The sequence below is a fragment of the Onychomys torridus genome, chromosome 1 (assembly GCF_903995425.1).
Source record: "Onychomys torridus chromosome 1, mOncTor1.1, whole genome shotgun sequence".
NCBI lineage: Eukaryota > Metazoa > Chordata > Mammalia > Rodentia > Cricetidae > Onychomys > Onychomys torridus.
The window spans coordinates 176,578,622-176,604,640 of NC_050443.1; the positions used below are offsets into that span (position 1 = coordinate 176,578,622).

The 26,019-nt window shown below is 44.3% G+C and overlaps 1 protein-coding gene and 1 pseudogene across 2 annotated transcripts in view; one reads left to right on the top strand and one right to left on the bottom strand.

Annotated features, from left to right (window-relative positions):
- Ablim1 (actin binding LIM protein 1) overlaps positions 1-26,019 on the bottom strand; it is a 291,354-nt gene that overhangs the window by 182,146 nt on the left and 83,189 nt on the right. The window lies entirely within an intron of this gene.
- Positions 14,243-14,650, top strand: LOC118573406 (annotated as a pseudogene).

Genomic DNA, 26,019 nt, shown 5'->3' on the forward strand with positions numbered 1-26,019 from the left:
GCTTACAGATAGGAGAATCTCTCAGTGGTCTAATAATTGCCTGGCACAGGTGAGGCCCCGGGTCCACACTCTGCACAAGTGAAGTGATTGTCTTCTAGGATAGTGTAAAAAGCAAACATTTGAATTTTGGATTCACAGATTATAGGGAAGAAGTCTGGTACATTTAAAATGCTAGAGCAGGGAGTAAACCCCATGAGGTGGCAGATGACAACAGCAGGTATCTATTGCTTTTAAAGACAGCACATGGGGCTGGAAAGAGAGCACAGTGATTAAGAGAACTTCCTGCCTCTTCAGAGGACCTGAGTTCATTCCCAGCACAACTCACAACTGACTGCAACTCCGGCTCCAGGAGATGTAAAAGCCTTTCTGGCCTCTGTGTGCATACAAACAGATACATACACATAAATATAGATGCCTCTGTGTGTGCCCACACTCACGTGCCCATACACACAAACAGATACACATACACATAAATATAGATGCCCAACTACAAATAAGCATAAGAAAAGTGGCCTCTTCTCAGGTTAGAGTTCAGAGCTGGCTGCTCAGGGCTTGGGGCTAGTTGGTGGTCAGGAAACCTGTGGACCTCCTCACATGATTCTAAGTAGGCTCCCAGCAGAGACCACATCTCAGTCTGCCTGACAGCAGGCCTAGGAAAGCTTGGCATGGGGAGAAGCCTGTGTCCAACCCTTTCCTTGATGCTCAAGCAGCCTCCAACCACAGTCCACATCAAAGGACAGTGCCAGCACAAGAAGGCAGTGGGCATTGTTGGCATTTGTATAGTTGTACAAGAAGATAGCACTCAAAAATAAAGTAATAAAGACATTGCACTGTGCTACATTACAAAGATAGCAATGCAAATGTTTACCCCATGTCTAAGGTTCGGCTGCCCAAGTGACCAGCCAGTGACCAGATAGCCAGGAGCCTGTACTTGCTGTCAGCAGTTCCAACTCACCTACATAAGTCCCCCACGGTACGTTGCAAATAGAAACTAGCAGCAGGGAAGTTCACCAGGGAGCTTCAGTAAGTGTGGAGAAGCCCCTAGCACTTACTTGCCTTTGTGCAGTGGGGGAGCTCAGTGACTGTCCATGGGGATGGACTCCATCTCCAAGCCAGTTTGGGGTCAGCCCAGCGCTCAAGGGATGGAAGCCATAGACACTGCTTTTGCAGGACAGACCACAGCACGCCACAAGTGAATCCTCTGGTTATGTTTTTGTCATCTGCTGAGATCCATATGCTTCTCGCTAAGACACTTTTTTTCAGAGAGCAAATACCTGTCTTCCAATGAGACTCTTCCTGCAGCCTGGAGTTCTAGGGAGATGGGCTGAAGGTGGCCTGCAGCTTCCTCAATGACTATGGAGCTAACTGCTTTCCGGAGGTTTTTAAAAGCAAAAATAAGCAAGCCAAACAGCTCAGGAAGGCCCCTGCAAACCAGCTACAAGCCCCTACAGGAAGCTCACGACATCAGAGTGATCTTCAGTGCTGAGCAGAACAAACTGAATGTGTGTGTGTGTGTGTGTGTGTGTGTGTGTGTGTGTGTAAGTGAGAAGGCTGGAGAGAGAAGGGTGCCATCAGAATTCCCAGCAAGCATCATAAGAACCCACTAGAACTTCTCCTCTGAGGCAAGCTTCCTGCCAGCAACATATCTTGGTCTTTTGCTCGTCTGCATTCTCAACCTCCCTGCAAAGCCTAGCCCGAAGGGGTCTTACCTATCCCTCCAAAGCAGGCTGTGATTTTCTGGGTATACTGGCATAGGCTTCCATCTGGGCAGGGCTCCTCCGCAAGGCCTGCTTCGTCCATCCCTGCAAGCATCTGCCTGTCTTCCCGTAATACCACTCACCCAAGACCTGCTCAAAACAGAGGGAGCTGCCAAGCCCCCTCTTCTGCATCATCTCCATCAATAATTCAGATACTACATAAAATCTGCTGAGCATTCAAGACTGAGGCACTCTGAGGACTGAAGCGTAATTAGTTAACGGACATCAAGTGTCTCAAATTACTCGCTGACAATATTCTCCATAGGCAAGATTTCAAATATCAGTGAGAGTCAGGCTGGGATGCCTTCAAGAGGTAGCCATGGACAAGATGTGTTCAGAGAGAGAACATGAGTGTCCCCAGGGCTCCAAGGCTCAGTGTTAGACGAGTGTCTCCATGGATCTCTTCCAGAGTCAGGGCACTGAGACACTGGGCACAGGTCACATTTCGTCAGGCCTGCTGCAGAGGAATGCGCTTCATGCTCCAACCCCTTACCCTCTGCCATATATTTCTCTCATTTGCTAAAATTCCTCAGCCTGCTTCCCATTAGAGCCTCCTGGAAATCCCCCTGACCTTAAAAATGCAGCTGTTACCTCTTCCTGTGAGGCTTCCAGAAGCAGTGTGGCCAGGACATACGTCCATTCTCTCTCCAGACAACAGCTCTGCTCAGTACTGACATAGTCCACCTCACCATAGGGCTATGTCTAGACTGTCTGCATCTCCTGCCAGCTGCTAAGTAGCTGTCCCCTCACCCCTTTCCTTTCCAGGGGGCTCTGCATACACTGGTCACTCAACAAGAAGAGTGAGAATATCCCATCAGGAGCTACTGTCAAATGTGAACTCTTAGACCACAGTTAACACTGTTGCCATAGTTGGCTGCTTTAGCAGGAGAGGAAGACACCCACATTCTATGGCACAGTGAGGCACAGACAGCTTCAAGCTCTTGGTCAGAGTTTGTCTAAGTGCCAGTGATTTGGAAGGCACTAAGTGGCAGGCATATGCCCAGAGGTCCTCACCAGCTGTGGCCACAGGAAGCTGTCCCAGTAATCAGGAAACAGGCTGTCCTTGCTGGCAGGATAATTCACGGAGTGTGGAACCTGCAGCTCCAGCATCAGCTCTCTGCACGTGGGCTAGCACAGGTGCTGCCCCTGAGCAGGTGCACCGCACTGCCTGCCTGCTTCTGCCCCTCCTCCAGAGGTCTCCTGGGGGGGGGAAGAATGCAGAGGGAAGCATTTCCAATGGCCTGGCGGGAAGTATTTATAATCCTTCTCTGCCGACACTGAAAAGCCCTGACTCATTCTGGCAGGCCTCAAGTTCTCTGTTGATTACTCGGAAACGTCCAGTATCCCAGGTAACCATGCCCCCTCTATGTTGTAGCCAGGTCTCTTCTTTGCTGGTTTCATCCCTGGAGATTATCCACCTTTAGATTGAAACTTTGAATTTGCAGAATACACTGCAGGCTATGGTCATAAAAATACATAAAATAAAATCATGTCTGGTACTTGAAACCTAGCAAACTGCCCAGGGCTAGTGAGGTCACGGATTTTGGAGGAGAACCTGCAACTGCCACTTTACCAAACCAGCATAATCCCTGATTGCATCCAAATACTTATCCTTATACCCACAGACAAGCATAGTTCTCACCCATCATCAAGGAAACTCCTCTTGGCAATAGACAAGAGACCATTACAGGAAACTACAACTGAAGTATTCACTTTATTCTGCAAATATGTACCAAGAGGCCAGGGACATGTCTCAGTGGGTAAAGTTCTTGCTTTGTGAACATGAATGAATTACATCCCCATCACTGATGTCAAATGTTTGGCATGATAACACACTAGTAACCCCAATGCTGGGCAGGTGGAGATGGCAGAATCCTAGGGTTCACTGTCCAGCCAGCCTAGAAAAGTTGGTAAAATTTTTACCAGCTTTTCTAGACCTCAGTGAGAGTCCCTGTCTCGAAAAATAAGGTGGACGATTCCTGAGTAATGACACCCAAGGGTGACTTCTGGTCTCTACACACATGTGCATAAATGTACACAAACAACCCCTCCTCATATGCACATTGATTAACATAAAAATGCAAACATGTATTTAGTGCACAGATGTTGATGGGCCAGATGTTGATGGACCAGATGTTAGCAGCTTTACTGATGAACCAGCCAGAGGCTCTCTCGGGCATGGAAATGCCTAAGTAAAGAACAACCCAATAAATACAACCTCAACATGCAGGTTCAGTGTCCATGGGTTGCAAGGCAGTGTGAGAACATGACTTATGGTCCCTATTAGTTTCTCATCTTTTTTCTTTGTTTGGGCTTTGTTTTCTAGCCTTAAACCCATGATCCCCCTGCTTCTGCCTCCTAAGTGCATCACCACACCCAACGGGTTGAAAAAAAAATATTTCTGAACACAGAAATGGCTTATGTTTTCCATTCACACGAATAGTTTCACATATTTCTATTTCAGCCCTGACAATGACACACATGCAAATGGACGTCAAGTGAGTTCCATTGTGATGTGCCTGGATTTTGAGGACATGCCTGAGGAAAGCCTGAGTCAGCCCCACACTGTTGGGACTGTGGGGACCCTGGTGTCCCCACTGGTCTTTGAAGACAGATTTATTAAGAAACAAAGGGGTTTGGGGAGGGCAGAGAAGAGTATTCCAAGTAGAAGTTTCACCAGAAGGAAGCTCCTCTGTTAGATCACAGGATATGAAGGGAGGGAATGACTGGGGTGAGTCCCAGTTGGAGACCATCCACCCACATATGCACAGCCTCCCCTGGGGCATGATGCATAGCTCTGAAAAGTATGTCCACGGTCTTCTTTCCTGAGTGGACTAGAACTCCCAGAGAACTACTGGCACATGTCCACAAGCACATTTTGCATGGATCCACTCTGCACAGACTCACCCAGCACTTGATTTTGCCCTGGTACTTTCAAAGCACAAGTTTGTTAATCACAGCAGTGACTCTGTGAGGTGAGAGACCCACATGCTTGACAGAAAAGCAGAGGCTTGCCCCTGAGAATAGCATTTCCCTCGAAACTCCACCCCTACTCAGAATTCCCAGCTTGAAAATAACCTGAACTCCCGAAGGCAAATCCAAGGCTTTAATATGAATAAAAGATGCCTTTGGCTATTTTGAAGTCCACAGCTGTAGATGGTTTTGGAACACACTGTTTTATATGTGGCTATAGATGGACAATGATTTTTCTAACAATAGAGAAGCTTCCGGAGTCTGGAGCTGATCGAATAGCCATTCCGCTGCATCCTTTATCTGGTAGGGACAGTTTATTGGATAGAAAATTGGCAGTCTTTCATATGGAAATGCTCTAGGGCGGAATCACTGCCCAGGACTCTATTGTTTGTCAAAATAGAGTGTGCAATAGCTTCAGGGTAATCTGTTACAGAGTGCAAGAGGATATGTCAACACATACATGTACCATGAACACATATGCATGCTTTAGAGTGTATTTAATAGGAATATGGCATAAGAATATCTCTCAAGAAAGAACATACATTTATATGCTTTATTTTTTACTATGAGGAATGATAAATTACATGTTTGGAGACCAAGAATTAATCCATCAAAATAAACCACACAGAAACTGACCATAACACCAATAGCCACAAGCAAGTACCAACACTTTCTGAAACAGAAACAGCCAGTGATTGCCGCCCTTCTCCTGTTGCAACCTGGACAGCCAAAGAGCTAGAGTTACAGGATGCTCACAGCCATGCCCAGTTCTGGGGAGAGAAACTCAGGCCCTGGAGCATGTGCTGCCAGGACTTCTACCAACCGAGCCATCTCCTCAGGCCCAATTTCTTCACTTCCTGAGTCTTGGCTGCCTCATCTGTGAAGCGGGTAAAATGCCAGTATCTCTCTGTGTGTCAATTAAAACCCTTGATAGTTTCTGACGGACAGAAACACTCCATAAAGGTTAATTTAGACATGACAAAGAAAAATACCCAAAGGGGTGAGAATAGAAATTTAATGAGAAGCAGCAGATGGATCCAGAGATAATTGTGAGTGGTAAATAAGTATAAAGCAATTACACCCTCATTTTACAAAGGAAAGGGTCTGTGCAGTTTGAGGTAACTATGGCTATTTCATGATGGGATGTTTGTATTGTGATGTGAAATCAGCTCCACCTTCCAAAAACAGTCCCAGTCGGAAAGCTTTCAGCCTGGGAAGAAAGGCGTAGTTATTCCCAACTTTGTGCCGTCAGCCCCCACAGGCCAAGCTTAAAACAAACAGTTGTGGTTTATTTCATGTAGTGGGTGAAGGCAAGTATTTTAAGACCACAAATTTTAGGGTATAAGATTTTTTTTAGAAACTTTGGAAGGGTCCACATTAAAGATCCATATGCTCATTTCTAAAATCAGATTTCAATCTCCTGTGGATCATGTCCTATATTGCCAAGTGACTGAGTGTGTGGGTAGGAGCACTTTGGAAGCAAATTCCACCACTTTCCCTAGTGACAAATACAAGAATATGTCTTCTTTCTCTACTTTGCATTTAGAGTTGTCCGTATGCTTTCTTCTTTGACTGCTAGTGGAATACTATTATACATCTTACTCCAAAATCATTTTAGTATAAATTGATCTTGTTATTTTTCATGAACATACATTAATTAAATGGATACATGACTCAATGAGCTGTAACAAATCCATTCACCATATAATATCCATCTTCTGTCTAGGGACAGAAGACTTCCTACTCCCAGAAAGCCTTTGTCCGCATATCAGAGATAATGGCTGTTACGATTTCTATCTCTTTTCATGCATTCCATAGATGCATCCACTATGTGCCCTCAGGTCTATAGCTTTTTCTACTCAGTATGATTTTGAAATCTACCCTTACTTCTCCACTAGGTTTACACCAACATGTATCCCGGTGGAAACTCATAGCTTCTCTCTATCTTGCTATATATCAAGATATCTAGCCCACAACAAACACCTATTCCATGAACTTTTAGAAACACAAAAAAAGGACATATCAGTGACAGGAGCACGTGACAATTTAGGGCTCTTCCCGGCGAGTGGCATTGAGTACATGTCCAGCTGTGACAAAGTGGAAGGGACAGAGTATGGGGTAGTCTCTGCAGATACTGAGTCCAAAAGGGAACTGGAGATGGGGACTTGTCAGTTGTGGGAGGAGCATGCAGCATAAGCTGAGGTAGCTGAGAAAAAAGGCAGTGTGACCGTTAAGCGCAGGAATGGGACAAGATTGTCAACAGAGAAGCTGTAGAAAACAATCCATGACTGAACCATTCCTTTCCTGCACAGTCTCATGTACTTAGCCATACCAGGAATTGGCAGTGTAGTTAGAAGGTGACCTCAACACACAAAGGGACAGCATGAAATGTCGCAGATACCACCTAAAGTGAAAATATATCTTCATAATAGAGACATTGGAAAGAACCCCAAAGATCACTCACTGCCTGAGAAAGTAGAAGTAGAGTAAGAAAGAGAGAACAAGTGTTTTGGAAAGAGATGACAGGGAGCTCATGTCCAATGGAACACTTGGTTCATGATGTCATCAGAATATCCACAGAGTGAGTGGAGTCCAGCACACAGCTGACACCACTGGCCTCAGGAGAGAGATGGAAGTTAGAGGCTACATAGCCTCCATCCACCCAGAGGTCAAGGCTGGAGCCACAAGGCCACGAAACAAACCACTGAACTGTGAGCCTGGAAGACACTGTTGAGCTTGTCCTGGTTTTTAATCTTCTCCTGGGATGAGGAGAAAGCTTTACAAACATCTACTTCCTGTGGACTGCCTTGGAAAAAAGATTAAAACTGCATCTATAGCTTCAAAGTTACTAGGAGTGCCACAAAAATGTGACAGCCTCTCAGTTCAACTAAATGGTCCTTGTAACATGAATCTTAAAATGGTCTTATAATACAAAGTCCCAGTGACAGATATTGGGGCAAATGCTGAAAGATCAGAGAGACAAAGAAACAAGCCACAGCCACATCTCACCTCTAGGACTCCTCAGCCTGAAAACCCTCTAGTTCCTGTCTCCTCACACCTTCTATACCTTTCTCTGCCCAGCCATATTACTTACTCCCTAGTGCTAGGATTATAGGTGTGTGCCACCACTGCTTGAATTCTATGTTTAATCTAGTGGCTTGCTCTGTTATCTGATCTTCCAGCAAATTTTATTAGGGTACACAAAATATCTCTACAGATCCTACTTGGCAGTCTTCCTTGGCATTGGAGTTGAAGATGTGTAAATTTTTTATTGATTACAATTTCCAGTCATACTGTATAACCTATTACTTACCCTGTCAAGAAAGGGAGAGGCTTGGGGTTGAGGATTTAGCTCAGTGGTAGAGTGCTTGCCTAGCAAGCACAAGGCCCTGGGTTCGGTCCTCAGCTCTGGCAAAAAAAAAAAAAAAAAAAAAGAAAGAAAAAAGAAAAAAGAAAGAAAGAAAAAAATTGGAAAAAAAAAAAGGAGGGGAGCAGGGTTTCTGTTCATCCTCAGCTATCACAAAAATATGAAAGTTTGTGAATTAAACTCATGGTTTGCTGAGAACAGATTCAGAAATAATGGATTTAAAGATTTACTTCACAATTATAAATGTGCATCCATCAGTAAAAATGTATCTGAAAAAGCCAAAGGGGGCAGAAAGGCAAGCCAGTCAGCACCTGTTGAGCACATTTGCAGTGGACATTTTCTTTGTGCTAACCAGCTCCTAAATAAAGACACAAGACTTATCAATTGTGAATGTTCAGCCTTAGCTTAGGCTTGTCCCACTAGCTCTTTGAACTTAGTTTAACCTCTTCCTATTCATCTATATTTTGCCTTTGGGCTTTTTACCTTTCTTTCATTCTGTATGTCCACTGTCTGTCCACTGTCTGGTTTACTCTGTGTCTGGCTGGCTGGACCCTATTGTCTCCCTTTTTCTTTCTTCCCCAACCCTAAATTCCTCCTCCTCCTTACTCTCCCTGCCTGAAAGTCCTGCCTATCCTTACCTCCTCCCTTGGATTGGCCATTCAGCTTCTTATTAGACTAATTAGGTGCCTTAGGCAGGTAAAGTAAAATAACAACACATCTTTACATAGTTAAACAAAGGGTCCACAACATAAACAAGCGCAACACATCTTCACCTAGTTAAACAAATGCAACACATCTTTCCACAGTTAAACAAATACTCTGCAACACACATTGTTGTCTGAGGGCCCGTAATATCCTTTTAACTAAACAAAGAGTCTTGCTTTCTATTTCCAATGCAAACCATTCCTGTAAAGGCTCCCAACACAAGAGTCCATCAGGCCAAGCAGACAAAAGCAGCCTGGACCAGGATGGAGTCAGTGGTGGGTCTCCTCAACAGGACAAATGGACTCCTCATTCCATGGTGTGTTGAGGTTCTTTTCTCTTTTATCCATCTTTTTCAGGAGGAGGGAATGGCTTGGCACAGCTGATCTTTAATTTCTCATTGGCATACAGAGCAACAGGAGAGAAGCCCCAACCTCAAAATGGAAAATGAAGCAGATGGTAATGGCTAGAGATAGAAGGGCTAGGAAAAAAAGCTTTTAAAAATGCAAATGGAGTGGGTGTTGGTGTCACAAGCCTTTAATCCCAGCACTCAGGAGGCAGAGGCAGACAGATCTCTGAGTTGGAGGCCAGCCTGGTCTATAGAGTAAGTTCCAGGACAGCCAGAGCTACACAGAGAAACCCTGTCTCAAATAACAAAAAGACAAACAAAACAACCCAAATGGAAGGAACAGGTGTTGGCACACACCTTTAGTTCCAGGAATTGGGAGACAGAGGTAGGCATATCTCTGTGAGTTCAAGGCCAGCCTGATTGACACAGTTCCAGCTATAGAGTCATCTCAGCAACAGAAAGAGTAAAGGTCGTCCTTGGCTTAGGAGATCATCGTGTTAGGTTGCAGAAGAAGTCAACATACTCAAAGGACCACAGGATACGGGGAATAGAAAAGAGAGTCCGCACAACCTTGGTTGAGGCCCACAGGTCCAAGGAAACATCATCTAAGGTTCATGAGTCATTTCTGATGGCTGTGTTCATCCACACCCTTCCCTTGATGACAACCCAGCCCCTCCTATAGCTTACCCCTCTGGGAAGCCCTCTCTTACTCCACAACCTGATTCTGAATTGCTACTTCATCCCTAAAAAGTCAAAAATCTCATTCACAAGCTGTCAAACTTTGTCAGGTAACACCACAATTACCATTTCTCCCATTAAAAAGTTTCTGGTATAGAAATAATACACATTTGTTCACAGAAAATTCAAAAGCACTCAAAATTTTTGAGAAATAAACACAATTATCAGATTCAGAAGCCACTGTCTACCCTTTTGTGGGTTTTCTATATTTTCTGGATTTTTAATGGAGTTCAGATTGCACACATAACCTTTAACTTGTACGTTCAAGCATTCTTCAGTGGTACTACCTCACTTACGATGTTGAGATTTTATTGAAATCTATTTATCTACTGTAAAAACCACAAACTTCAAGCACACACTTAGGTAAATCTTCATGTTTGTATACCCAAGTGACCACCACCAGGGCTGAGATCTAAAACATGTCTACACCCCCCCCCCCCCCCCCACCCCGAGGAACCCTTGGTCCCCTCCTACCACACTGCAGTCCATGCTTCCATTAAGGGTGAAGAGTGGTTGTTGGAGTCTCAGCCTTCAAGAGGATCCATGTGGCATGTACTGTTTGGCTCCTTTTGTCCAACATAATACCAGTGTGATGCTTCCATATTGTATATAAAACATTGTATATTTTTATTTTGAAGTGATATTCCATGGAAACAATGCACCATATCAATGTGGCCATCTTCTAGTTTGGGGACATTTGGGATTTTTTTTTTATAGCTTGGTACTACTATGAATAACTATGGTATGAATGATATATTATTATTACTGTACATTTTGTCAGTGGACATTCATGCTACGGATTATACACACATTTGTGTGTATATATGCACACATTTCCTTTTGATGGTTCTGCCCAATACTACTCTAAGTAATTAGTGTGGTGTCTGTGCCCGCTAGCCATGTAAAGCCACAGCTGCTCCGTAGAGTTTCCGGCACCCAGCGTCGGTGGTCCTCCTCATTGTAGCCATCGGGACAGACGTACACAAGTAGTTCACTGAGGCTTTGTGCACATCTCATTGAGGGTTAATGAAAGACTTCTCTGAGCTTCTTGGCCATTTGGATACTGGCTTGTGAAGTGTGTGCCTTGGTTATGGATGTCCCTGTGGATGAAAGAGTCACGGCTTTCACATCACTGCTGCAGCACTCACACAATGATTGTATAGACTGGAGCCCCGGAAATAGGAGTGAAATAAATGCAACAAAATAGTTTAGATCGTTAAACCCTTTCTTCCCATGTATACTTGGACATGGCCACCAGGAAGAGACAGAAAGCAGTGGAGGGAAGAAGGAAGAGGGGGAAGGAGAGAGATGGGAAAGAGAGAGGCTCCCTGGATAGGTAAATGGATGGGGTCAGGGCACATACAGACCCAAGAAGAACTGGGAAATACTAAGCTTTGGTAAAACTTTAATAGAACTGGGATTCATCATAGCATTACCCTTTTTTAACTTTCCCAAACTGTACTCTGGACTCTTCTCTATCTGGATTTACTCAGCAGAACCCCACCAAGCTAGAGCCTACTAGATCCAAACAGAATGCAACAGAATAAAAAAAGTATCAGTTTTTTAGCCAAACCCAAACAACCCCCCTTTGCTTTCCTAGCACTATTCCACATTTCAGTGTCTCTTCAAATATGGACAAGAAACCTGTGAAGCCTATAATTTAAAATCTATATGAAGGACAAATGAGGCAGAAAAAAACCACACTTGAATTCTGCATATTGTTTCCTAATTATTAGAGAAAACATCCCTGGTCATCCATTTAGTTCCTTTATATAAATCTAGGTCACATGAGCCAGATAAAAATTTAAAAGTGGCACAAAATCAAATCACACTATTTAGGGGTTTTTCATTTCTCCTAATTCTTCTCTCTCATTCTGAAGCTAAGCAAAAACATTAGCATTCACGGCAAACATGTTTTCAAATAGGCGTTCAGAGTAGATGTCCTGTGCAACAAGACACACTTGTGGAAATTACTTCTCATACTGGCGAAAGTGCACTAATATGATGGAAATTTATCTAATGAATGACCAACATGTTGTTTTTCTGCTTGCATTTCTAAAACATGTCTTGTTAAACAAAACAAATCTCCATTGTATCAAACCATAATTTCTATTTCAAAATATTTCCCATGGCTTGCTTGTTTTTCTTTTGTTCAATAGCCTAGACCACTGGTCTATAAAGAAATGCTTGCTGCTGTACACACAATTTTACTGCAATGCACCTATGTCCACTCATTTGTGTACTACCCATGGCTGCCTTTTTGCTGGACTCCCAGTTACATAGTTGTGCCAGCAACCATTTGCATCACAAAGGCCAAAATATTTACCATCGAATCGAATCCTTTACAAAGTTCACTCTAGACTATAAATACAAGTGTTCAGATCTTGTATTTCTCAGAATTTGATCTTTATAAACCTATCTATTGTTCTCGCCTGGGCAGCATTTCTTTAAGTTTGGTGAGAAGGATCTCCATCCACCCCTCCTTCTTTGAATCAAAAATTAAAGTCTTTCAGATTAACTAGGATTAAGACTTACTTCATAGTCTTAGTCTCAATGAAAACCTGAGTTCCACCCAATAAACTAGGTCATAGAGTCTTAGTCTCAATGAAACTCTGAGTTCCACCCAATAAAACAGGTCTGGTAGGGCACACTTGTAATCTCAGGGCTCCTGGTGGGGGTTGGGGGCAAAAGGATAAGAAGTTCAAGCTCAACCTGGCCGCATAGAAAGTTTGAAAAGCAGCCTGGGCTACATGAAAGCCTGTCTCATAGAAATAAGATGTACACGTGACCATGTCTTCATTTTATCTTCTCACCGCAGACATTAGATACTGATGAGCCATGAGGAGTGTTAGGATCTCAATTTTATACTCAACAACTGATAAGGAAATGCAAAATCCAGAAACAGCCCTCTAAGTTGGTTTTTTTTAAAATCACATTTTATATATCAAAAGAGACCGCTGTGATAATGAAAGGAGAGATGAGCTTAGAAACTGACAATCTTGAAAATTAGCTTTTCAATCTGATTCGAAGTTTTCTTTATTCTGTAATGTTTTCTTTTGTGCTGTGGGATGTATGAGCAGACGCTGGCAGCCAGAGAAGTCACTGGACACAGATTCTCCCTCCTGGAGTAACCTGGGTCATCTCAAGCTCCTGAATTGTTTTTATGTAACTGCTCATTCCACACCTACTGAGCCTAATATCCTAGATCAGCAACAGTCCTCAGGCCTACTTTGTGTGGATCCCTAAGTGAACAATGTTCCGTTTTTGTTTTTTTTTTCATTAATTTTTTAAATTCTCTCTGTCTGTCTCTCTGTCTCTGTCTCTGTCTCTCTGTCTCTGTCTCTGTCTCTCTCTCTCTCTCTCTCTCGTATGTATGTGTGTGTGTGTGTGTGTGTGTACACATGCCACAGCACATGTGTAGCAGTCAAAGGACAGCTTGCAGATGTTGGTTCTCTCCTGCTACCATGTAGATTTGGTAGTTAAGTGCCTTTACCCACAGAGCCATCTTGCTAGTCACATTTTTTAAAAATTCTTTTATATTTATTTTTTATTTTAGTATTTTGTTTTCTTTTGAAGACAGGGTTTCTCCTTGTAGTCCTGGCTGTCCTGGAACTCATTATGTAGACCTGGCTGGCCTTGAACTCACAGAGATCTACACCTTCCTCTGCCTCTGGAGTGCTGGGATTAAGGGTGCACACCAATACCACACTCTTCTTTTTTATTTTTAAAGGGTCATCTAATAAAACAGAGGGAAAAGCCATTGTAGAAGTAGCAGCAGTAACAGCAACTGAGATCCAGGGAGACGTGAAATCCTAGAATCTGGTCCTTTATAGGGAACGGTGCGTGCTCCCTTACATGGGTCAGATAAGGAATAGTCAGGCATTTAGTAGATTACCAGTTCATTCAGCTTTGAAGAGTAATGACAAAGCAGAAGTCTCCTCAAGGAACATCGTATCCTGTAACAGCAACACCCAATTAGGAAGCCAGACCAGGAAACGTCCACATTCTTTGGCTTCCCCATCATGGGAGAAGCTGCTATTTATAAATTATTTATACGTGTAGAAACATGCATTACTGTGATGTCATAGAAAGTAAATAAATCTGAGGGCGGGGGTTACCCCTTGGTTTTGAATGTCAGTCAAGTGCAGTCTTGGTCTCTCACACATTATAAGGTTTATTCTTGTAGGATTCACATAAAATGAATAATACCTAAAAGTAGAATTAACCAAACTAGAATCTGTTAAAAACAACAACAAAAACAAAACAACAAAACAAAGAAACAAAAAACCTAAAAGCAGAGGTTAGCAGAAGTGCCCTTCTTTCCTTTCTGCTGGGTACCAGCTCCTTGCTGTCGAAATGGGCAAGTTCATGACCCGGGAGAGTGGAGCTGGCCCTGGCTGGATGCTACTCCAGACACAAAGCTGTCATTATGAAGAACATTGATGATGGCACCTCAGACTGCCCTTACAGCCGTGCCCTGGTGGCTGGAATTGACTGCTATCCCCGAAAAGTGACAGCTTCCATGGGCAAGAAGAAAATCGCCAAGAGGTCAAAAATCAAGTCCTTTGTGAAAGTTTATAACTACAATCACCTCCTGCCCACAAGGTTCTCTGTGGACATCCCCTTGGACAAAACAGCTGTCAACAAGGATGTCTTTAGAGACCCAGCCCTGAAACGCAAGGCCAGGCGGGAGGCCAAGGTCAAGTTTGAGGAACAGACAAGACAGGGAAGAACAAATGGCTTTTCCAGAAGCTTTGCTTTTAGGTATATTTTTGTTCCCGTCATTAAAAACAAAACAAAACAAAAACCTAAAAGCAAAATAATCCAAACTAGATACAGGATTCCAAAGATTCCGAAGGATTGGCCAACAATATAGTTAATTTAAAAGACTCCGACGCTCCGCTGGAACTGTCATTATTCCAGGCGGGGCATGCATTTTATAGATATTTCCATCTAATCTTCCTGCTCCTATAAAACAGGTAGTTGTGTTACCTCTACTTTTACAGATGTAGAAATTTAGGATTACAGAAATTAAAAACTCAAGCTGGGTGTGGTGTCACATGACTTGGGAAGTAGAGGAAGAGAACTTGGAGTCCAAGATCACGTCAGTGACACAGGAGGTTCAAGGCTAATCTGGGCTAATAGGACAGCTCTAACCCCTGAGAAGAGGCAACCTCAGCTGAGAAAAGGCCCCCACAGACTAGCCTGTGGTGATGCTCTTGAGTGATGATTGATCGGGGGACCACCCTGGGCAGGTGGTCCAGAATGGTATAAGAAGACTGAGCAAGCATCAAGAGCTAGCCAGTAAGCAGTTTCCCCCCATGGCTTCTACTGTAACTCCTGTCCTGACTTCCCCGGATGATGACATCTGTAAGCTAAGATAAAGCCTTTCCTCCCCAGGCTGATTTTGATCATGGTATTTTACCACAGCAATAGAAATGGGCAACACCCATTCCCCAGAAAAGAAAATTTAAGAAACCTGAAGCCAGGAAGATGGCTCTGTTAGTACAGTGTTTGCTATATAAACTGAAGACCTGAGTTCTATTCCCCAGTATCCACATTTAAAAAACAAACAAAACCCTGGGTACTGAGGCAGGCATTAGTAATCCCAGCTCTGAGAGTGGGCTAGGCAGAGACAGGGGGCTACCTGGAGCTCACTGGCCAGCCAGCCTAGCCAATTCGTGAGCTCTAGGTTCAGTGAGAGCATCTGTTCTGAAAATGTAAGGTAGAAAGCAATGGAGGAAAACAGCCAGTGTTGACCTCTGACCTCCACACACATGTGCACAGATATGCCCATGCCTATATGAATGTATACATGCAACACACACACACCACCAAAGAACAAAAACATTTAAATTAAGAAGCTCATTTAAGGTTACATGGCAAAGGATATCAGAGCTGAGATTTGACCCAAATCTTTTTCTCTAGACCGCAAGTACTTAACCAGTGCCCTGCGCCCAACAGATCCAATCTCTCCTTCTTTAACTCCATATTGCACACTTACATCAGAAAAAAATGACTTGAAAGTCCTCCAAAGAATATCAACAAGGGGAAAGTGGGCCTTCAATCTCTGTGATTCCAGGAGAGAGAAGAGGCAGTGGCAGCCCCTGGGGTCGAGAGGCACCCACCGACCGTGAAGTCAGGCGAGAAGTGGGCCGCAGTCAGACCTGTCCCTGGAAACCAATAGGGTCACCAGAACACCAGGACTCCCTTCAGCTCCTCTAGTGACCAACCTACCCATTGTGGATGACAACAGGCTCTCACAGCTTCTGTCTCAATACTCATGTCCTTCCCCAACCCCCGATGGCACATCTTTGGCCCATAAGTGCTAGTGGGTCTTCTGAGGTCATAAATGACAGAGATTAGTCTGAACAACACCTGCCACCTGTGGAGAGGTGCTTGGTGAATTAATTGCCACGAACAGAATGCTCATAAACAGTTGTAGTGCCAAGTCGAGGGAGGATGACACACGGGAGAAACCCTGTCATGTCACCAATTAGAGAGTATCACAGTGCAAGTAACTTGAAAGGTAAAAACAATGCCGGTGTGGGTGATGCCCAGAACCTTAAAAGGGAAAGAGTGGGGTGAATTAATACAGTGTACTTGCGCCGTCATGCAGCCACCATCGTCTGTTACATGGAAACAGAGATTTTGAAATAATCAGTAAAGAGGCATTTGCTGCTCTGTGACCATGCTGACCACGACCAAGACCAAAACAGTGTGTCCCACCACTCCTGGAAGACTACTTCAATTCACACACCAGCACACAGTGTGGGTTCGCTGAACAGTTCCATGAAGGAAGGAAATGTGGGGTTCATAGTGTCCATCAAATTAAGATCTTCAAGGCAGCATGGTGTAGTCACAAACCTGGGGATAGAGTGACCATCATGGCGGGGTAGGTGAAACTCAGCAGAAGCTCTCAGAGCCCTGACTGTTGCTGTTTTCTGGGGCCTGGGTGCTCTACGCTCTTGGAGCATGTTCTCACTCCTCCAGCATGCTGGCAATGTCATGCTCTGATTGACCCACCTTCATGGATACAGGCAGAGCTCATTTGCAGAAGGAGCTACAAGTGCCTCTTAAAGCAGGAAAACTCGCCCACCATCTTCTTCCTCTCCCAGAAAACCCAAGAGGCATCCAGATGTCTTCTTGCCCTCTTTGGAAATGAGTGACACAGCACGAAGTCATGTTAATTCCAATCTTCCGCTGATTATGCCTGCTCTCACGCAGCCTTTAAAGTGTGTATGTAATGATGGAGACCTACATGTCAGCAGTCACATTTAAATATGAAATAGAGGGCTGGATATCTCAGATGCCTAAATTACTATTAATCATATGCAAATACTAGCTCATGCATTTCCTTTATATCTGAAGGGAACAAATGAGTACATCAAAAGCTTCAACAACCATTTAACCAGCTAATGCTTTCGAGGTATTCTAGGAGAAGAAACGGAGTGATCTACTCTAGTAGTGAAGGAGTAGGGTTTGTTTGAAAGCAAACAATAATTAGAATAGAGATGATGTTTAATCACGGTCAGACTCATGTCCATTCAAAGCATCCCTTCACTAAAAAAAAGTTCATCCAAACTATATTGCTACAGCCAAGCATGGCAGCCCGTGCTATAATCTCAGTACTGCATCCCAGCAGTGTAGTGGTATTGTGTTCCCCAAAATATTGTGTGTCCCCCGAAATAAACATATCTGAGGTCAGAGAACAGACAGCCACTAGAACAAAGCCAAAAATGGTGGCTAGAAAATGGGAAGAGTAAGCCCATTGGGCGGTGGTGGTGCACGCCTTTAATCAGCACTTGGGAGGCAGAGCCAGGTAGATCTCTGAGTTCAAGGCCACTTTAGAAACAGCTAAGCATGGTGACCCATGCCTTTAATCCCAGAAACCCAACCTTTAATCCCAGGGAGTGGGGGCAGAAAGAGAAAGGTATTTAAGGCTGAGGACCAGGAACTAGAGGAGTAAAGCATGTAGTTAGTTAAGCATTTAACTGGAGAAGTATTCAGGCTTTGGAGCAACACAGTTCAGCTGAGATTCATGTGGAGGAGGACTCAGAAGCTTCCAGCCTGAGGAAACAGGATCACCTGAGGAACTAGCAAGGTGAGATAGCCGTGGCTTGTTCTGCTTCTCTGATCTTCCAGCATTCACCCCAATAACTGGCCTCAGGTTTGTTCTTATTAATAAGAACTCTTTAAGATTCATGCTACACAGCAGGATGATGCAGAATACCAGCCAAGAGTACAAGGCCAACCTGGGCTACACAGTGAATTTAGGGCAAGCCTGGACAGGTCAGAAAGACTCAAAACAACAACAAATCTATTGCCAATGTTCCCTATATCAAGCACTGTTTTTTTAAATAGAGAACAACAAAACCCTTTTTTGTTCCAAACATAAAGCATGCCTGATTTTAAGTCTTGAAATAATTTGCCAAATTCCAATCTAATTGTGACTGAGATTCAAGTCATCTACTGAGTTCTAGAGATACTTTCTTCAGATTCCAGCTGGCAGCAAGTGGAGACTCCAGATACCTTCAAAATATGCCATGGAATAGAAAGGGAGTCAATTAAAACAAAGGGGGGGAAAAGCTATTTTCTTTCTGGGTTTGGCCTCTAATAATTGCATCCATTTACAGCTTATTCTATTTGCTTAGAATCTCTTCTGCCATGTAAGATTTTACTGAAGTTTACCCTAACTTTTCTGAAAACCAAAATGAAAATTCCTTCTTTGTGCAGTGCAAACAACAGCAGCAGACCTTGAATTTATTTAAAATAACACATTTGCTACCATACATTATTTGAATGTAGACATAGGTGGAGACCTGAGCTACTGTAACTTGATTACCATGGCTCCTTTCACTTAGAAAAAACATACAATTATAGTTTTTGACCAGAAAACATATGTTACTACATCTTAATGACAATGCATAGTGTTCTTTATTAAAATTTAGGTTCTACCCTTGAGGAGGGCCCGGAGGATATCAAAGAATCTTTGGTAAATACCAGGCGATCTTATCCTTCAGTGGGGCAGGGGAAGAGAGAAGTTGAGACAGATTCTGGTGTAGCGCCCCCACAGGGCTACCGTCAAATTTAAAACTAATGTTTATCAACTTTTATCTTCCAGTTAGTGTCTAAGGCAGATCAATAATCAATATAGAATCCTATTACCGGATTGTTAAACCAGCCTGCGCTTTGAGAATGACTTTTACTGGAAACAGTTGCAAGCATGAGAGGCCACATGAATTATTCATCATCTACAGTATGCCAACCCTGAATGCCGTCATGCCTCCTGACAAGTATGCACCTGTGAAGCGGACCCAGGCTCCTGAGTCCTCCAAGTGCTAGGGAGGACAGCAAAGCTGAGCAGAGCTGAGCTGACCGGAGGTGCCGCCACTCGACAGAGCTGTCGGAAGCGAAGGAGGGAGCACAAAGCCCATCTGCCTCTGTGGCATCACCCACTCTCTGCTCTCCAGAAACCAAAATAAGCCCCATCCTCTTGTCCTACGGAGTCCACACTAAAAGAGTCAGCAGTGATGGCCAGGGCCTGTGGGTTTCAATGACCACACCAGGCTGCCTTTGAGGAGGTCTGGTAGATGTGGTATTGGCTGTCAGCCACAGGGGATGAGGTGACTCCCAAAGCCAGCCTCCCCAGGGAAGGAAGGCTCTGCTAAAACAGGAATGCAGAGAAAATATCCCAGGGGCAGCATCCAAACTCCAACAAAACTTCAGAAACACAATCACAAGTGTTTGGCCACTGTCACTGAGGATGCCTTTAAAGTGCCCAACAGATTGCCCTGCCCCAGCTGCTGCGCTCCTGTACCAAACAGTCCTGTCCAGTCTAACATCCCATGTTTATTAACATCTATAGATATGTTGACATATGAGACAGGCATTTTACATAAATATGTATCTTTGGAATACATAGATTACCATGCTCGCATGTTAAAATAAGCATGCAACAGCTTTACCCAATGGGAAGAGCCCAGTACTGTTCCTTCTCACTAAAGAGACAGTCTTCCTCTAGACAAGTTTACAAAAGGACACGCAAACCTTTGCAGTCTTCAGAGAAGTGACGAGGGTCCACTACCGCAGTCATTTCCAGGGTATTAACCTGTACCAGGCTCTGGGTTTCAGCTTTACCTCACCTTGCTGTGGCACACGGAAGGACTGAGTCCACTCCTCAGAAGCTAGGCTGGGCCTGGCTCTCTTCCCAGGAGTCATCTGTGGGCTGAGTTAACTCAGGGAGGGGTGTGTAAGTGGGTGTGCTGCTGGCCCAGGAAGAGCGGGAGTTTCCTGTGTGATTCTCACACCTTCCTCACCTACAGAACTCTCCTCCCAGCCTCCCCACAGTCCAAAGGACCCCTTGTAAGAGCCTCTCAGACCACCAGCACAGCTTCAGAAGAGGGCTGGCTGTTCCCAAGAAACTCCTGAGGAAGCATGCTAAGAACATTCCAAGGATTTTGCTCTCCTTTGCACAATCCAGAATCCAGGTTTTCGTCACTGTCATTTCACAATAGCTCAAAGAGGAGATACAGAGAGAAAAGAATGATCCTCCTTCCCACTCCACCAAGACTCCTGTTTCTATCTTTTCCTAAATTAATTTCCATCTTAACCAGACGGGCTTTTATTACTATTTTTTTAATACTAGGATTTAAAAAATACTACAACTGTACAGACTTTTTTTTTTTCCTACCAGCTGCTCATCTTGGCTCTGGAAACTGTTCCCTGATAAAGCACAGGCGTGGGCCTGGCTTCGAACCATATTCTGTCAGGTATATGTTGGCTGAAGACAATAGTCTTAGGTGGAAAGGCACTCCCACTTAGTCAGGAATACCTGAGCCCAGCTTGGATTGCCCAGTTTCTTCTGAACAAGTCGGATATTTTCGTAGTAGGAAAGTTATGGAGACAAAGCTTCCATGGGAAAGGACATGTAAGACAAATGCCTCTCACCAGATATGTGGATGGCCGAGGAGAGGAGATTGACACACTTGGTGTCAGTGGGAGGGAAGAACACTGAATTCCTTCAACAGAATGGCACCCATTCTGAGACTGAATTTAATGTACAGCCCAGCAGTCACTCACGGGGAAAGGCTAACTGAAACACATTAGTTAAGCACAAGGCTGACTAATCCAGGGCTCCAGTCACCCCCTCCTCCCTTATGCATTTGTTCTGCAGCGGCTCTGATGACTAGCCACACTCGTGAGCAAGTCTCCATTCTCCCTTCCCTAGTGCAGGGCCACTGCCTAGGACTCAGGACCTCTGGCAATATTCTCCTGGCTTGGTGAAGTGCCAGGCGCCAGACACAGGGCCATAACTGAATCACTCACTGATAAAATGTTTGGCATCTGAAGAGCTGTCATGTGTCAGCTGATTCCAAAAGGTCAGTTGCACTGATGGAAATCTGATTAGACCTGCTGCCTGGCATTCTTATGACAGCAATTCCACATTTCAGTCCTAATGTTCAATTTTGTTACTGTCAGTGTCTCGGGATTTCTGCCACCTGAACACCACAGAAGTCTATTGAAGCTGCCTTCTAATTCTTGATGGCCTTCCTTTAAAACATGATAGAAGCTAGTCTCCTAACTCTCAAATTACTGTTCCTAGATAATTTCAAGTGGAAAGGCAAGAGAGGGTGTGGCCGGGAGAGAGCTCAGTCAGTAAAGCACTTGGCTCACACACATGAACACTGGAGTTCCACCCTCAGATCCGTGTAAAAAGCTGGGTGTAGTGGTGTGCTTGTAACTCCAGTGACAGCGACATGGGACGTGGAGGATCCCTGGCACTCCTCACTCAGCTAGCCTAGCCAACTTGGTGAGGTTTCAGGTCAACGAAAGGCTGACTCAGACAAAATGGAAGACAGTGCCTGAGGAATGACACATGAGGTCGTCCTCTGACCTCCACCTGTGCACACACACACGCACGCACGCACGCGCGCACACACACACACTCACACTCATACACACACTCACACACTCATACACACTCATACTCATACACACATTCACACACTCATACACACTCACACTCACACACTCATACACACTCACACTCATACACACATTCACACACTCATACACACTCACATTCATACACACATACACACTCACACATTTACACACATATACACACTCACACACATAAACACATACTCTCACACACACATTTATACATGCATACACATTCACGCACTCACACACTCACACATTCACACACATACACACTCACATACACTCACACAGAGAATGTGGAAGTGGAGACAGGAATGAAGTCTTGTATGCCTCATCTAATTTCTGGGGCTAAAACAGTTCTGGTTAAATGTTTGGCTTTCTGCCCTTCATAACAGGGGAACTGAGAACAGAGACCATTCAGTATTGAGATGTTATTTCCAGGAAAACAATTTCTCCCTGATTCTCCTCCTCCACATGAACCAGACATGATTTGCTTTGCAATTTATTAGACTGTTAAAATGCATGGCCACTTTGTAGTTAAATGGCTCTGGTATGTGACAAGCTCTGAGACACTGCTGGGTGTCCCTGACCTGACAGAGCCAGGTCACCTTTGAAGATAGGACAAAGCGCTTTCCTAACCCTGCTCCTGTACTGTCCCCGAGAAGTGATTGTCACACGGTAAACACATTAGAGTGTTCCAATGGCGTACCCACCTATCTGTGAGAAATGCTTGATTAAACATTGTTAAACAGACTTCTTAGCAGGTTTAATATTAATATACCCATGAGCCATGTAACTAAGAGATAAAGAAGATAAGCTGCATCCCATAAATTCATTTGACCACAGTTGCTCTGAGCCTTGTGTAACTACTAACCACAATTTGGAGGGTGCTATTCTAAAAAACACTAGAAGGGATTTATTGGGATAAAACTGCTAGCAATCCATGGAGCCTGCTTAATGAGCAAAGGAATTTATTTGGGGGTTAACTCACAAGACAGAATAAAGGAATTTGTCACGGGATCCCAGAAAGGTGAGGCATGGTCCAACGAGGTTCTCTGGCAAGCTCTGCCCTGGTCCATACCAGCATCCAAAAGCACAAGTTAGCAAAGAGAGAGAGCATACATGCATCCCAGGTCTTAAGGGTCCCCCAGTGGCCACACCCAGGGGGCATGTACCTCAAGGTCATAGGCACGTGTAACAGCCGCCTGCTACTTCATTAGGGGCGGTGCTTCTGGGCATGGCTCACACAGCCACTCACTACAGGGACTTAAGAGAAACTTTACACTATAGTTTGAAAGATGAGAAGTCTTTAAAGGCCAAAGAATTTAGAGACTTGCCCAAGGTGGCACAGAAAATTTGAAGACAATTTCTCTGCAGTTTTGCCATTTGAAGGGCTGTGATGGACCTGTGTGGCTCCACCTGCAGGTAAGGTGTGGCCTTTGGTGATACTCTTTCCCTGGGAATCATACACTACAACCAGCAAACCAGCAAAAGATCGCGTTAAAAGCCTAGAATGGCTTTGCAATTACAGAATAGAAGATGAGGCCAAGCAGAATGTAATTTATGATGATCCGTGAATGAAACATAGCAGATCTCAGTAATGAGGCAGCTGCAGGGTCCCTCGCCTCTTCTTTTAAACTAAGCCAAAGAGACAGAAGCCCAAGACAAATTGAATTTTATAAGAAAAGATGACTCTGCTATGTAACACAAAAACTAAATTTATTAAAAGGTCATACTTAATAAGAAAGAAGAATCTTCTAGACCTTTCAAGAAAGATAGAAGGGAAAAAAGCCCCAGAGTGTCATTTCCTTTGAACTTGTGTTCAATGATGTCCTGTCCTCAGCCCTGGCGACCGCCTCAGCTGGAGCTCAGCTCTGAGGATTGAGGAGGTGTGTTTCAAGAGCTGAAAGGACCATGCAGTTTACACCACACCTCAACAGAGCTAAAACCAAAAAGAGTCTCTGTGGTGCACAACTCTCTCTCGGTCACTAGACCCGGGGTCCACTCTTCCTTTCTGAGCAGAGTCCCTTGGGTCAGTTTTGAGACTGGACTGTACATTTATGAACTTCACTAATATGTCAGCACCTACTGTATATGTCTCTGTGTATCCCAGCTTCCTAAACTGCAAATTGAACTGCCTCAGTTTAATTCTGAGATTATATTTGCTGAGGGCTTGTATAAAGATCTTCTTCCTCCTCTCCCTGCCTTTCTCTCTTCCTCCCCATCTTTCTTCCTTCCTTCCTTCTTCCCTTCCTCCCCATCTCCCTCCCTCCCTCCCTCCCTCTCTCCCTCCCTCCCTCCCTTCCTTCCTGTGCTGGGGATAGAACCCAGAGCCCTGTTCACGCCCTCTTCTCTCTCTGCACCCGCACTCCAGCCCACACTGTTTCTTTAGGACACTAAGCAGGAACCATCATCACCCCCACTGTAAAACTGAAGCAGCTGAGAGAGAGAAGTTAAAGAATTGCCCAAGGTCACCCCAAACAAGTGTTTAGACATAAGCAGTAAGACTCTGACAGTTTGCCTTATGAGGTAAAGGCCATTATTAATGCCCGTTTTTGTTTTGTTATTGTTGTTTTTGTTTGTTTTTCAAGACAGGGTTTCTTTGTGAAACAGTCCTGGTTGTCCTGGAACTCTGTAGACCAGGTTGGCCTCGAACTCAGAGATCGGCCTGCCTCTATCTCCCAAGCGCTGGGATTAAAGGCGTGTGCCATACTCAGCTCATTTTTAATGTCTGATTAACAGAGGAAGAAAGCAAACCTAGAGAAAAAGTTAAAATTCCTGAGGTCACTGCTTTGAGACAGAAGAGTAGGGACTTGAACTCCGGTCTGTGGGGCTTGATCGGTGCTGTAGTGAGATGTGATGGTCACAGAGGGCTCCATGCCCACATCTCAGAGCTTCTGCATAAAGTTCTGCTGAAGGGATGGATGGACACACAGGGGGTGAGTCAGTGTCAATGCTGGTGTATAGGACTGCAAGGATGCTGCGTACAGAGCCCGCAGAACCCACTTGGTCCTATGATGTGCTCGCCATCTCTCCTGGGAGGCTCCGCAGGCTCCAGCTCTGGGTTTTCTACATCCCTCTCCATCCCCTTGCAGCAATTTCATCCTGCCTGGCTTTTAGATCCCACCATTAGAGACAAATAAAAACATTCTGTGTTTCTGGAAAAAACAAAAAACAAACAAACCAACCAACACCGGGCATTTCTCTTCAGTGTTGTCACAAACACGATGTAGGAATGTTCCAATCCTTCAGTGCCTGGGAAGGTCACAGGAAAAGAATATATTACTGACAAACAAGGAGATTCCACTTTTGTTCACGAAGATGGGCAAATATTGAGTAAATCAGCATGAGTTACATTTTCATTTGCCTCATGACACACGCTGAGCGCAACAGCAAAAGACTCTGGTGGACGCTCCTCCCTGAGCGCAGGCATGGGGGCGGCACTGTGCACAGAGGCCTACGCTTTATGCCAAGTTTCTTTGCTGTTCATGGGTAGGGAACAGAATAAAAACATCCGAAGATTCACACCTGCTGTAGAAATACTACCTCTGCACCCCATCTCTCCACATCTTTACCTTAGCATTGGTCACGACATTTCCACACCTTCTCTTTGAAAGTTGTGTTCAGAGTTAATAAGAAAAGAAAATGTTCTGTGTGGTAATAAAATAAAAATGTTTCCCCTAAGCCAAGAACTCTAGTTTAACACTCCAGGGTACGCTGGAGGACTTTCTGTTTAATATTCTGCATTTCCCTGTCTATTTAACAGCTCACTGGCTATAAAAGTTCAAATCCTGTCTCTAATGAGAGAACTGTTTTATTTATGGTCTCAAGCACACTAATTACCCTGAAGACTTTTCCTGTTGACTTAACATCATTACCTCACTCCATCAAAGGGAGACCACTAGCCATAGCTTCACAGAATGAGCCAAAACCCAGAAAGTTATACCAAGTAATCCTTCTACTCTGCTCCCTCCCATGATCTTACACATTTTACCTCAAAGACTTCAAAACAAACAAGTAAAAAAAAATGCAAGTAAGTCTTTCAAAAGCCACTAACTTAGAGCAGGCTTCCTTTCCCTAATAACCCTGACCCACCAGAGCCAAGGACAAAATTATATTAGTTCTGTTTGCAAACCACAGCCACATGATAACCGCTGTTCTGTGCCCCAGAGCACAGAGCTAGG